At 45.4% G+C, this 11216-nt stretch overlaps 1 protein-coding gene across 1 annotated transcript in view; it reads left to right on the top strand.

The window, feature by feature from the left end:
* Window positions 1-473: 473 nt before the first annotated feature.
* Window positions 474-11216, top strand: part of RALA (RAS like proto-oncogene A) — a 51147-nt gene continuing 40404 nt past the window's right edge. The window contains exon 1 of the mRNA XM_084621192.1: window positions 474-706. The gene's annotated coding sequence lies outside the window, so the exon portion shown is untranslated. The remainder of the gene's footprint in view (window positions 707-11216) is intronic.

The following is an 11216-nucleotide window of genomic DNA, read 5'->3' as shown; positions in this document are numbered from 1 at the left end:
GAGCTGAATGGGGGCAGCCCACAAATTGTGGCGAGCTAGTTCGGCAGTCCGTCTGCGGATCCAGGAAGGCAGCACTTAACTGGGACAGTTTTCTTTGCAAGAATTTATTAAAAGGCTGGAAACATTTTTTGCGGGGGGGAGGGGACGAGGAAGGGAGATTTGGGATTTCCTCCCACGCTTCTCCCTCGGCCCACAGTCCAGCATATGGGGCCAGCGTGTGAGCACGCGCCCCGCCCCTCGTTCCCCTTACCCTGGGTACGCTCCCTTCTTCCCAGCTCCTCCCAAACCCCGCCCCCGCCACGCAGAATTAGCTCCTCCCCTTTCGTTCCGAGTCCCCACTCAAGCCCCGCCCCTCCCATAGTCCCGCCCCTCCGTCCCAGCCTATTAGAGAGGCCGCGGCCTCACAGCTTCCCTTATAGTACGAAGTACTGTTGCCCCGCTTCCGCCGGAAGTCCCTGCCTGCGTGGCTCCACCCCTACCCGGAAGCAGGTTCCACCCGGGCCCGGCCGGCTGCCGGAAGCAGCTCTGTGTGGCGGGTGCTGGTCGCAGCCCCTGCGCGGAGCCAGAGTCTCTCCGGAGCTGGGCGGACGCTTCCCCGCCCCCCTCAGCCCAGCGCGAAGCCGTTTCTGGGCGCGGCGGCCGGAGGAGGAGGAGTCGGGGGTGGGCGCGAGACTCGCTCAGCAGAGCCGCCGCCACAGCCGGGCAGGTGAGTCCGGGCGGAGGGGCCGGTGGCCGCCCCCCACCCCGCGCGCGCGCGCACACACACCCCGGAGAGGGGCTCGGTGGCCCCGGGTGACTCGCTCCGGGGCTTCACCCCGCACGGCCCCTCCCCGGAGACTCTGGCTGCGGCGCCTTAGGCGGTTCCTCCCGGTCCCAGCCCGCTTGTGTCAATGGGGCTGGGTGGGTCGGTGCCTCCCGCGGGGCGCGACCTGAAATTCCCGTCCCCTGAAGGTTAAAAGCCTCCCGGCGCCCTGCCCCTCCCGGGGTGGCTTCCCGGCCGGTCCCGTTGCGGCAGTGTCCGACGCTGGGGCTGCCCCTGCCGGGAAGGCTCATTCATTCCCGCCGGCCGTCTCTCATTTGCTGTCCGGAGCTGGGCGCTCCCTGGCCAGCCTTGGCGTGAACGTGCTGGGCCGTCCGCTGCGGGAATGGGTGGGGACCTCGTCCCAGAAACTCCTGCCCTTGATCTTGTTAGTTTGGCGTGTGCGTGTACTCGCATGAAGCTGGAAATGAGTTGCCTGAAATCAGGGGTCTTTGCTGTAACGCTTTAATAGTTCGGGTTTGATTGATTCACTCCGTTTTAAAAATGGCTTTAAGCCAAGCTTGTGTTTGTAGATTAGCCACCTGGGTTACTCAAATTTTATTGTTCTAGTGTTCAAAGAGCGGGCCACACCTCCGCTCGAACAATGGAGAGAGCTATTTTATCCATGTAGGAATGCTTTTTTTTGTTCTAAGTGTACTTCGGTGTGTGTGTGTCTTCTGATAGCTAGTCTCGCCTTCAAAAACTGACCGAGATCTGTCAGAGCAACTGAATTCTAGGGTGTTGTGTTCATCACCATCTTAAAAAGAAAAGGAGTATTTGTGGCACCTTAGAGACTAACCAATTTATGTGAGCATAAGCTTTTTATGCTCAAATAAATTGGTTAGTCTCTAAGGTGCCACAAGTACTCCTTTTCTTTTTGTGAATACAGACTAACACAGCTGTTACTCTGAAACCTATCACCATCTTAGGCTGCATTTAAGAATGGTTTACTGTAAAAACTTAATGGCCAGTGGTTCTTTTGTGTGGTAGTCCATGTTGTATTAGTCTTAATCTCATTGATCTTTAACTATAATGTTCTGCATATCTAAAACCATAGGAAGGAATACGAAGTATGTATATTGCGTTTCCTAAATTCTTAAAACTTTACATTTCCATTTGCTTGATTAGGCTAATGAATCAGTCTTGTATTTATATATCCTTGCATGTATTTGAGAATTTATTTGCGTATATTCAGCCAAAAATACTGAGATTTTTATTCTATTTGAATCCCTTCAGAAATCCAATTCCGATAGACTTGTATTCCATGATATACTGGTCAGGCATACGTTTGTCTGTAGTGATCATGTGTGCTAAGTGTTGGAGGTTTGATGTACATTAACCAACTCTGATTCTGAGCACTGCTTCTTTTACTATAATATTCTGGCTTGAATACAAGAATATGCATGTGTAGCAGTATCATTGAAATGTATTGGTAGGAACTGAAGGTCAAAATTCATGTGTTGAGAAATTCTGAGTTGGAACTATCTCAAAATTTCATGTCCTATCTCAGAATTTCTTTTCAGTCAGGAAAATGATTACAGCAGGTGATGCCCTCACAAGAGGGTTGGGTAATATACAGCCCCTCCAACAGTCGTCTTTATACAGTGCTCAACATCAGTAGAAATGTTCACATCTGGCTTTTTGTACAAGCATATCAATCTATCAGCCAAATGTACTGTTAATATTTCTAGCTCTGTTTCCACAGCAACATTTCCCATCTAAGATTTTAAATTGGGCTGTGTGGGGTTAATCAAGGTTGAAATGCAAAGAGGGGTTTATCCAGAACAGTGAATTGTTTAATTTCAGGAGGAAGATGATAGTTGAAAGAAATGCAGATACTAGTTTTTCACAAGGGCTATCATTAGACTAGTAGTTTAAAAGAGAGGTAGATTTCTCTCCCCTTCCCCATTTCATTCACTGAACAGGAGGCACCTCAACAAATTTATATTAAACTTCTGCAAAAGTCTTAGTAGTTGGAATAGAATGAGGAAATATTGAGTGACTCCTGAGGACTTCCTTCTGGAAGTTTAATGTAGATTTTCCTTTATATTTCACTCTTGTGACCCTACGTGTTAAAGGTAACAGTTTCCACCATTTAGATTACTTTAGAAATGTGTATTATCAGTGTTGGGGCTTCTGTTTTCTGTCCCCCATTTTTATAGGGACAAAATAATAATAATGGCTTCCTCCACTCCTAAAAAATAAAACCTGGCAAACTGAGCCTGTGGTAGAGTGAAATAACTGGATTATGGAAGACAGAATAGTGAATTATTCTCTTGTGGACTCATTTGACCTTGCTTTCAGTCAGCTTGGGCTCTGCCTAATTGAGGGAAAGGATGCAGTTTCATGGTGTACTAATGTACGTCTTAAGAATTAGACATGTTTCAACAATGTCCACAAATAACTGATTAGAATGCCCTAGTTAACTATCTCTTTAATAAAAGAACCAATGTTGTTGCGTTGTTTTTCCTTCACAATGGATTGTTTATCATCCACATGTCCAGTTTCACCAACTGAAGCAGTATTGGGGAGAGAATGATAGAAACCACAAACACATCTGGCCATCTCATATGGTGTCACCATGCATAAACTCTCTGGGAACAAGAGGAAAGACCTCTTCATGGGAACATATTTACAAACAGACCCTTCACAAAATGGGGAGAGGGGAGAAAGTAATGCTGGATAAAATCTATTGAGGAAAGGCAAGATAGGAGCAATTGGGTGTTAGAAGAGATTGGAGATGGCTACAGCCCAAATCTTGCTTAAGTATTTGTTCACTACCATAAGAACAGTTTGTTTTTTTAATCTCTCCTTGGTCTTCTGCTAGGTGTACTGCACTCCAACATCCCTGAATATATTCTTTAAAACATGAAAATGCCCCCTCAACTGACTAAAATAACTTACAAGACATGGCGAGCATTACATTTTCATGTATGTGATTGATTTGTCTTTAAACATGTTACATTTTATATCTAACATGTGAGAAATTACTGCTGGTGCAAAGGGCTGTTAGAAACTGAGGCATGGCAAACTAATAAATTGAGGATTAGCATGTTATGCTGTCATGTGTGCTAAAAGTTGCTTTGAGGCCCTTTTTGGAAACTGGCAGCATTCTTTCTCAGCAACCTCCGAATTCTAATGGAGAGGAAGTGATAGGCACAAAAATATATAGGTTTCAATGACAATATATTAACAAGAACAAAGTAAACTTGTATAATATTGTGGCAAATTTTCTAAATGTAAATTGATAGCTTCCCCAAAAATCTCATATCTTCTGGATTATTCTAGCAAAGAAAATAGCTATTTCATGATTACTCTGGTTCTTGGGGGCTTGGTGAAAATCTACTCTTGGCACGTAGGAAAGTCTCATAAGCAAGTGCTATTGGCTGCAGTCTAAATTTTCATTTAAATGTTTAGCCTGGGGAGCAGTGTCTCTCTGGGTCTGCAGACAGCTGGCTCCTATGCCTTTTACCAATGCTTCTGAGATTCCACAAGCCACAAAAGTGAACTGATCAGAGACTCATTTGTTTTCAGTTTCTCAAATCCCTGTGGCAGCAGTGAAACTGACAACAATCAAGTCAGTTTTGTACTGCGGAGTCTTGCGAAAGCTCAGAGTAACAGCAGAAGCAGGTGTTGTGAAGGAAAATCTCAAAAATGAAGTTGGGTGGGAGGGGAAGGGAAGGGTGGAATGTAAGAAATCAGCATCACCCTTTTGTGGCATAAGATGTAGTAAAGAGGGTTGGTTGCATAGCACTCTGCAAACATTATTTGACTTCCAGTGTGTTTGATCCAACTATTTTATAGTTAACAAAAACACTCTTTATCCAGGTTTTAGAGTGGTAGCTGTTAGTCTGTATCAGCAAAAAAAAACCCCACTTCATCAGATGCAGTGGAAAATACAGTAGAAAGTTCTCAATTCTCCAGTGAAACAACTTCAAAAACAGACTCCAATGCGAAACTGCAGAATTGGAATTAATCTGAAAATTGGGCACCATTAAATTAGGCTTGAATAAAGAGTGGGAGTGGATTGGTCATTACACAAAGTAAAAACTATTTCCCCATGCTAATTTTTTCCCTACTGTTACTCACACCTTCTTGTCAACTGTTTGAAATGAGCCATCGTGATTATCACTACAAAAGATTTTTTTCTCTTGCTGATAATAGCTCACCTTGATGGATTGTGTGTATATATCTACCTACTGTATTTTCAACTGCATGCATCCGATGAAGTGGATTTTAGCCCACGAAAGTTTATGCCCAAATAAATGTTAGTCTCTTAGGTGCCCCAAGTACTCCTTGTTTTTTACTTTCTGATATATATTGGATTAATACCAGTGGAATTCACAGAAGATCTTTCTCCCTGAACAGTCCTAGAAATTGGGTTTCTATTTATCTTTTAAATAAAACTTGTGACAGTAATGGTATTATGAAGGTTGCTGGTAGTGGCCTTATAGGTGTGGTTGCAAATGGAGGGTGTAAAATGGCACATAGGGTTTAAAATGTAGTATAAATACTATTAACAAGATAATCTGTTTTATTCTAAATTGCACGGATGTAGTAGTAACTTGACTGGCAGGTCTACCTATGCTTGGGAGGCTTTGCCAGTATAGCTATACCAGTGTCCTATACTGACAAAGTGCTTATAGTTGCAAATGCAGATTATACCCCAAAAGCTGTGCCTCTACCAATATATTTCATTCTCCAAGAAATGCTGTACTGAGAAAAACAGTCTTGCTGGTATAACTTGGTTTACACTAGGGCACTTTGCTGGCACAACTTTCTGTTGCAAATCACACTTCAGACTGACAAAGCTATGCTAGTAGAAGTTTATAGTGGCCTGAGGTACTATACAAACCAAGGCTGGCAGAATCTGGCCCTTAATCACTTTGTCTGTCATTTGTTTCTCAAGGCTATCAAAATGAGAGCACATTGGAGGTCAGATTTAATAATTTTATTAAGATCTTAAAATAAAAAAACTGTACAGAGTTTAAGCATAGAAGTTTCTGGTTGTCAGGGAATAAGGTACAGATTGTCAAAGGGTGCAAAATTCAGTTTAGGATTGGGTGGTGAAAGGAATACATAATTTGCAATATCCCCGATTGGGGGTAAAAGGTTAACAGGTCAAAGTACAGACATTGAGATATGGGGGGGTATGTTCATATAATGGCTATGTTCAGGTGTGGAGTATGAGTGGATACAATGATGAGCATGAGGATGAAATTGCCCTCGTTTGAGATTTAATGTTCAGTGAGTTTATGGTTCCAGTTGATATGGTCCAATGGAAAAAGTCTCTTGGTCCCTTTCTCATAGTTGATGCACAATGTCATTCCAGCTCACCACCTGGTACTGTCAGTGGCTGGTGATGTGTTCGATGTAGATGTCCCCGGACCATCAGGTGGTGTCCGAGACCATGAGGCGCCGCATGAGCCGTGCGTAGCGTCGACTGATCCCACAGGTCCGCAGCACATGCTCATTGCAGGGGTGCCAAGGCCCGGGGCTCCGATGATCAGGGCATCCATCTGTACCTCGTAGCCCTTCGCTTTCAGGGTGTCGGCCGGGGGGCATATTTTTCCAGCTTATGAGCTCGGGCTTCACGGAAGGCTGGGATCCTGTTCTCAATGGAGACCGTGATGTTGACGAGGATGATCTTTTTCTGGGCCATGTCGGTGACTACCACGTCAGGTTGCAACTGGCTGTCAGTACCAGGGATGGCGCAGTTCAGGGTGACCACCCTGAGGCGCAGTGTGATGGCTTTCACCAGGCGATTCTGGATGGCATTGTGGTGCAGCTGCTAGGCTCTGGAGTGGGGCTTGCAGCTGCACAGGACGTGGGGCAGGGCCTTGTTGGAGTAGCAGCACTTCCTGCAATGCTTGTCTCGGTTTCCGTGGCAGACGGCTCTGTTGAGCGGGACGCAGTTGAGCCGGGCACGGTGGATGAACTGCCAGTCAGCGAAACAGGTGAAGTCACCCCCGGTGAGGAAGTGGTTGCTGGCGTCCCACTTGCTGGTCAGTTCCAAGGCTTTACCCTGGTCCAGTTTACACTTCAGGGTTTCCAGTACAGTGAGTGGATGGCTGCCTTCAGGGTCCTCTCCAGCATGCCCCTGGTGCTCAGTGTGACGATGGTGGTGTTGTCAGACCTGATCTGCGGCACCAGGACTCCCAGCTCCTGGTGCTCCTCGCATCACTCCCAGTGGCAGCCGATGCGCTTCCCCAGGCGATGTGTGGCATTGCGAGTGCGGGACCACAGTGAAGCGATGTCACATCTTTCCTGTCCGAATTCTCCATCCAGGGAACCACTCAAGAAGGTGGCGATGTCTTGGTTGGAGGGGGCTCTGCCAATCCACTTCTTTGTCACGTCATGGAGGGCGTTTGCGGCGATGTTCCTTACCATGGCGTCTGGACACGTCAGCAGGCGGAAGGCATGGGTGTTTACTGCACTGTCACACAGGTCGCCCATGTGGGGGACGTTGGCACTGCCATGCCTGTGGGCGATGTAGACCAGCTCTTTGCTGGCTCTCTGGGGAAGGAACAGCCACTTCTTCACCAGCTGCTGGACAATCTTGTCTGCCTTGTTGAGGGGTACCTTTGCCACAGCAGATCCCCTGAGGATGAATGAGATTCAGGGGATCAGGAAGATGTTCAGGGCATTTATCTTCTGCCACGGTGCTAGCAAGGAGGTGTCAATTTTGGCGGCGTCCTGCAAGATCTCCTGGATGGTGTCCTCTGGTGTCTGCCAGACACGGAAACCCGTTGGCTGCCAAGGTGCTGGTATGCCTGCTCCTCTGCCAGCGGGATGACTGGCTCGCCCTAGATCTGGAACCCCGTTGTCTGCACAGAGTCTCTTTTGCTGCCATCAGTGTGGAGAGTTGCACACTTCTTTGCATTGAAACGGAGCCCCATCCAGTTGGCAGCTCGACTGGTGGCATCTAGAATATGTTGGAGGCTCTCTGAGTCATCCGCGGCCAGGACATTCACCCTCTCACCGTGGAGGTAGAAGCCATCTGTGCAATTGAAGATCGCTCACAGCAACGGCTCCATGGTGAGGTTAAAGATGATGGGGCGGGGGAACAGCCCTGCTTAACTCCTCTCCGGATCGGGATCTCGGCAGTCTCCCCTTCGACCGAGCAAATGGTGGTGCTGCATCCCTCGTACACTTCTCAGACCACATGAAGGAAGTTCTCTGGCATCCCAAACTCCTGGAGCGTGGCAAAGATGTGGTGGTGAGGCATGGACCCAAAGGCATTAACTGGGTCAAGCCACGCTATTGCGCACTGCCTCTGCTCCCTTCTGGCCGTTTTGATGGTGGTTTGGAGTATGAAGTTGTGTTCATAGCAGCCCTCGCAGGACATGAAGCCTTTCTGGATGGAGCTGATAGCTCCCCTGCTCACCAACCACTCTGTGATCCTTGACACCAGGCAGCTGGCGTAGAGCTTGTACATCATGGAGCAGAGGGAGATGGGCCTCTAGTTGCTGGGGTCATCCCACTCTCCCTTCTTGTATGCCAGTACCATCATGGCCTTCTTCCAGGAGCTGGGAGTGCGGCAGAATCGCTTGCACTGATTGAAGAGCATGGCGAGGACCAGGCAGCTGGGATCTTGCTTTTTCGGGAAGCTGTAGGCCGTATTTCCAAGGAGCTGTTTGTTTTTGAGAATCTGGCCATTACTTCCTTGGGTGTACAGTCAGTTTCCAGAACACCTGTTTCCTCGATGCAGGGCAGGGGGCAGAGGCCCTCTGGGCGCTGTGTGTCACTCCAGGCTATGCAGTCGAATACATCCTTGAAGAAGCTGCAGAGACGTTCAGATGGGATCGTGCAGTAGGGTGAGGGCCCATCTAGGATCTCCCTCATGGCCTTGGAGCGGTTCGCCCAATATAGCTTTTGGATCCTTAACACATGTCACATGAAGCTGAAATCCATCTTAAATCTCTTACTTTTCCATTTAGAAGGAGGGGTGGGGACCCAGAGAGAGAAGCTATAAAAGGGTGTGGAACAGAACAAAGGTGGTTCTCAGTCATGAGAGAACCTCTAGTTACCACCTGAGCTGGAACTAAGCCAAGGACTGTACCAGAGGAAAGGATTGGATCCAGACTAGGAAGGTGTCTAGTCTGTGAAAGAAGCTTATTGGACCATCTCTGAGGGTGCAATATACCTGTAAACAGTTTCTTAATGTATTAAGCTTAGACTTGTTTGTGTTTTTGTTTTGCTTGGTAACTTATTTTGTTCTGTCTGTTATGACTTGAAACCACTTAAATTGTACTTTTTTCTTAATAAAATCACTTGTTTATTGAACCCAGAGTAAGTGATTGATACCTGGGGAAGCAAACAGCTGTGCATATCTCTCTATTAGTGTTATGGAGGGCGAACAATTTGTTTACCCTGTATAAGCTTTATACAGTGTAAAACCGATTTATTTGGGGTTTGGATCGAATTGGGAGCTGGATGTTGGAGATAACCAAAAACTGCTCAGCAGGTCACTTACAGTCTGCAGCTTTGGGGGCGTGGACCAGAACTGGGTCTGTGTTGCAGCAGGCTAGCATGTCTGGCTCAACAAGGCAAGGTTCTGGAGTCCCAAGCTGGCAGAGAAAATGGGCTCAGATGTAATTTCAGCATGTCAGGTGACAGTCCCAAGGGGGTTTCTGTGACTGAACCTGTCACAGAGATTCGGAAGAAAACTGAAGTGGAGCGTATAAGGCATGTACATGCACTTCTGAAGAGGACTGAGCTCTATGATAAAGTAGGATTTAGAGTTTCTGAAGAACAGTCATGTTGGGCCAAATGGTTTTTTCCTGTTGAAGAAATTTGCCCTCTAAAAGGGGTCATGTTAGTGAGGGCTAGAAAGAGTATTTTCCTAATGAATATTGTGCAGCGTAAGAACAAGAGGAAATGTAAAATATTGATTTATTGAATATGATAGTGACATCTAAATGCTGTGGGGACTTCCACCTTAGAGTGCTATTTCTTGATTGTCCTTTTCCTGTTAAATACTAAAACTCCAGTGTGTATAAATATAAATGGGTGGGGATAAGGAAGTTGTACCAATGCGGATTTTCCTTCCTCTTCAGTTGGCTTGTCTCAGTACTCGTTTTATATTCACTACAGCATAACAGTGGAATAGCTGAATAGACTTGTCTGAAAAAGACTAGATTTTAAAAAGCATTTTAAACTTATTCCAAAACTATTAAACTAGAGGCTTATTCCTTCCTCTTTACTCAAAACACAGTCAGCTGATGTTACAACACAAGTATAGCAAGGTAAGATGCTAGTAACTTTGTGGAAAACAGGTTTTAAAATTCAGTTTTGTTTTTGTTTTTTTCCTAGCAACTTCAGCTTTTATCTTGTAATGGCATCTGCCCAGGTAGATGTTGTCATTGCATTATCTGGGCCTAAGTTTCTAAATTAACTTCATGTTTTGATGGGCAATCTTATTTGGAAACTTGCTGCTAAGTAACCCAGTTTTCATCTTAATGCTAAATGTTAATGTTGTTTAACTATGACAACAGTTTGACTCTGTCCTAGGACCAACACTATCAGTACTCTTCATCCTTATCATAATCAAGGAAAGGGAAAAACATATAACTGTTGGGAGATTTTGTAATATCAAATTGGTTTCTTCCTCGACATGTAAACTTGTATCCGGTTGGTAAAATGCCTTGTAGTACTTGTCCTTTAAATTAAAACCAAAACTTTTAGCAGGCACATCTACAGAAAAATTTAAATCTCATGACCCTTGAATTAGATGAGAACTACATACATGACAGCATAGTATGGTAACTCGAACAATGAAACTGAGTGAGTGAACTGATTCTTTCCAGGCCTCAAATAAGACTAAACTGTCGTCAGAAAGGGAAGAGACTAAAATTTTTCCCCGATGTTAGTCTAGTCACATGGAAAATTAAGATAATTTGCCCAAGCATGTAAGAACCTTGTAAATACATATGAAGCTTCTGGGATCTACAGGTGCTGAAAATATGCTTTAAAACTTTCTCCTCCACTAACAGCTCTAGAACTGAATCTAACCAAAGATGACAACTGACACTCAAACTCGGACAAGCTCTGACATTTTAAAGGTTTGGTTTTTTGTTTTTTCAACTAAGCTACAAGTGCAAGTTAAATGTTGATTGCAAGAAGTGGCTGAAAAATTGATTTAGTTTTTCAGTTGTATTTTGTCCATCAACTTCCTGTTTGAGGAAATTGATAGCTTTAGCCAAATATCAGAGTTGAGTGTCAGACATGTAAAACCTAGCATTCTTTTGTCTTACTGGAAGTTAATGGAGTGCATTACCAAGTAGAGATAAGTGTCAGGACCCTGTCTCACTCTGTCATCCTAGCAAAAGGAGGCAACACACATGGGAGGAACTTGATTCAATTATAGATTACAAACTGTAAAAAGGTTTGGTTTTAACTATAGAGTTCTTGAGTG

The sequence above is a fragment of the Lepidochelys olivacea genome, assembly GCF_965140295.1.
Source record: "Lepidochelys olivacea isolate rLepOli2 genome assembly, chromosome: 2".
In the NCBI taxonomy this organism is placed as follows: domain Eukaryota; kingdom Metazoa; phylum Chordata; order Testudines; family Cheloniidae; genus Lepidochelys; species Lepidochelys olivacea.
Note: the sequence above shows the minus strand (reverse complement) of the source record. Positions and strands in the feature narration are given on the sequence as shown.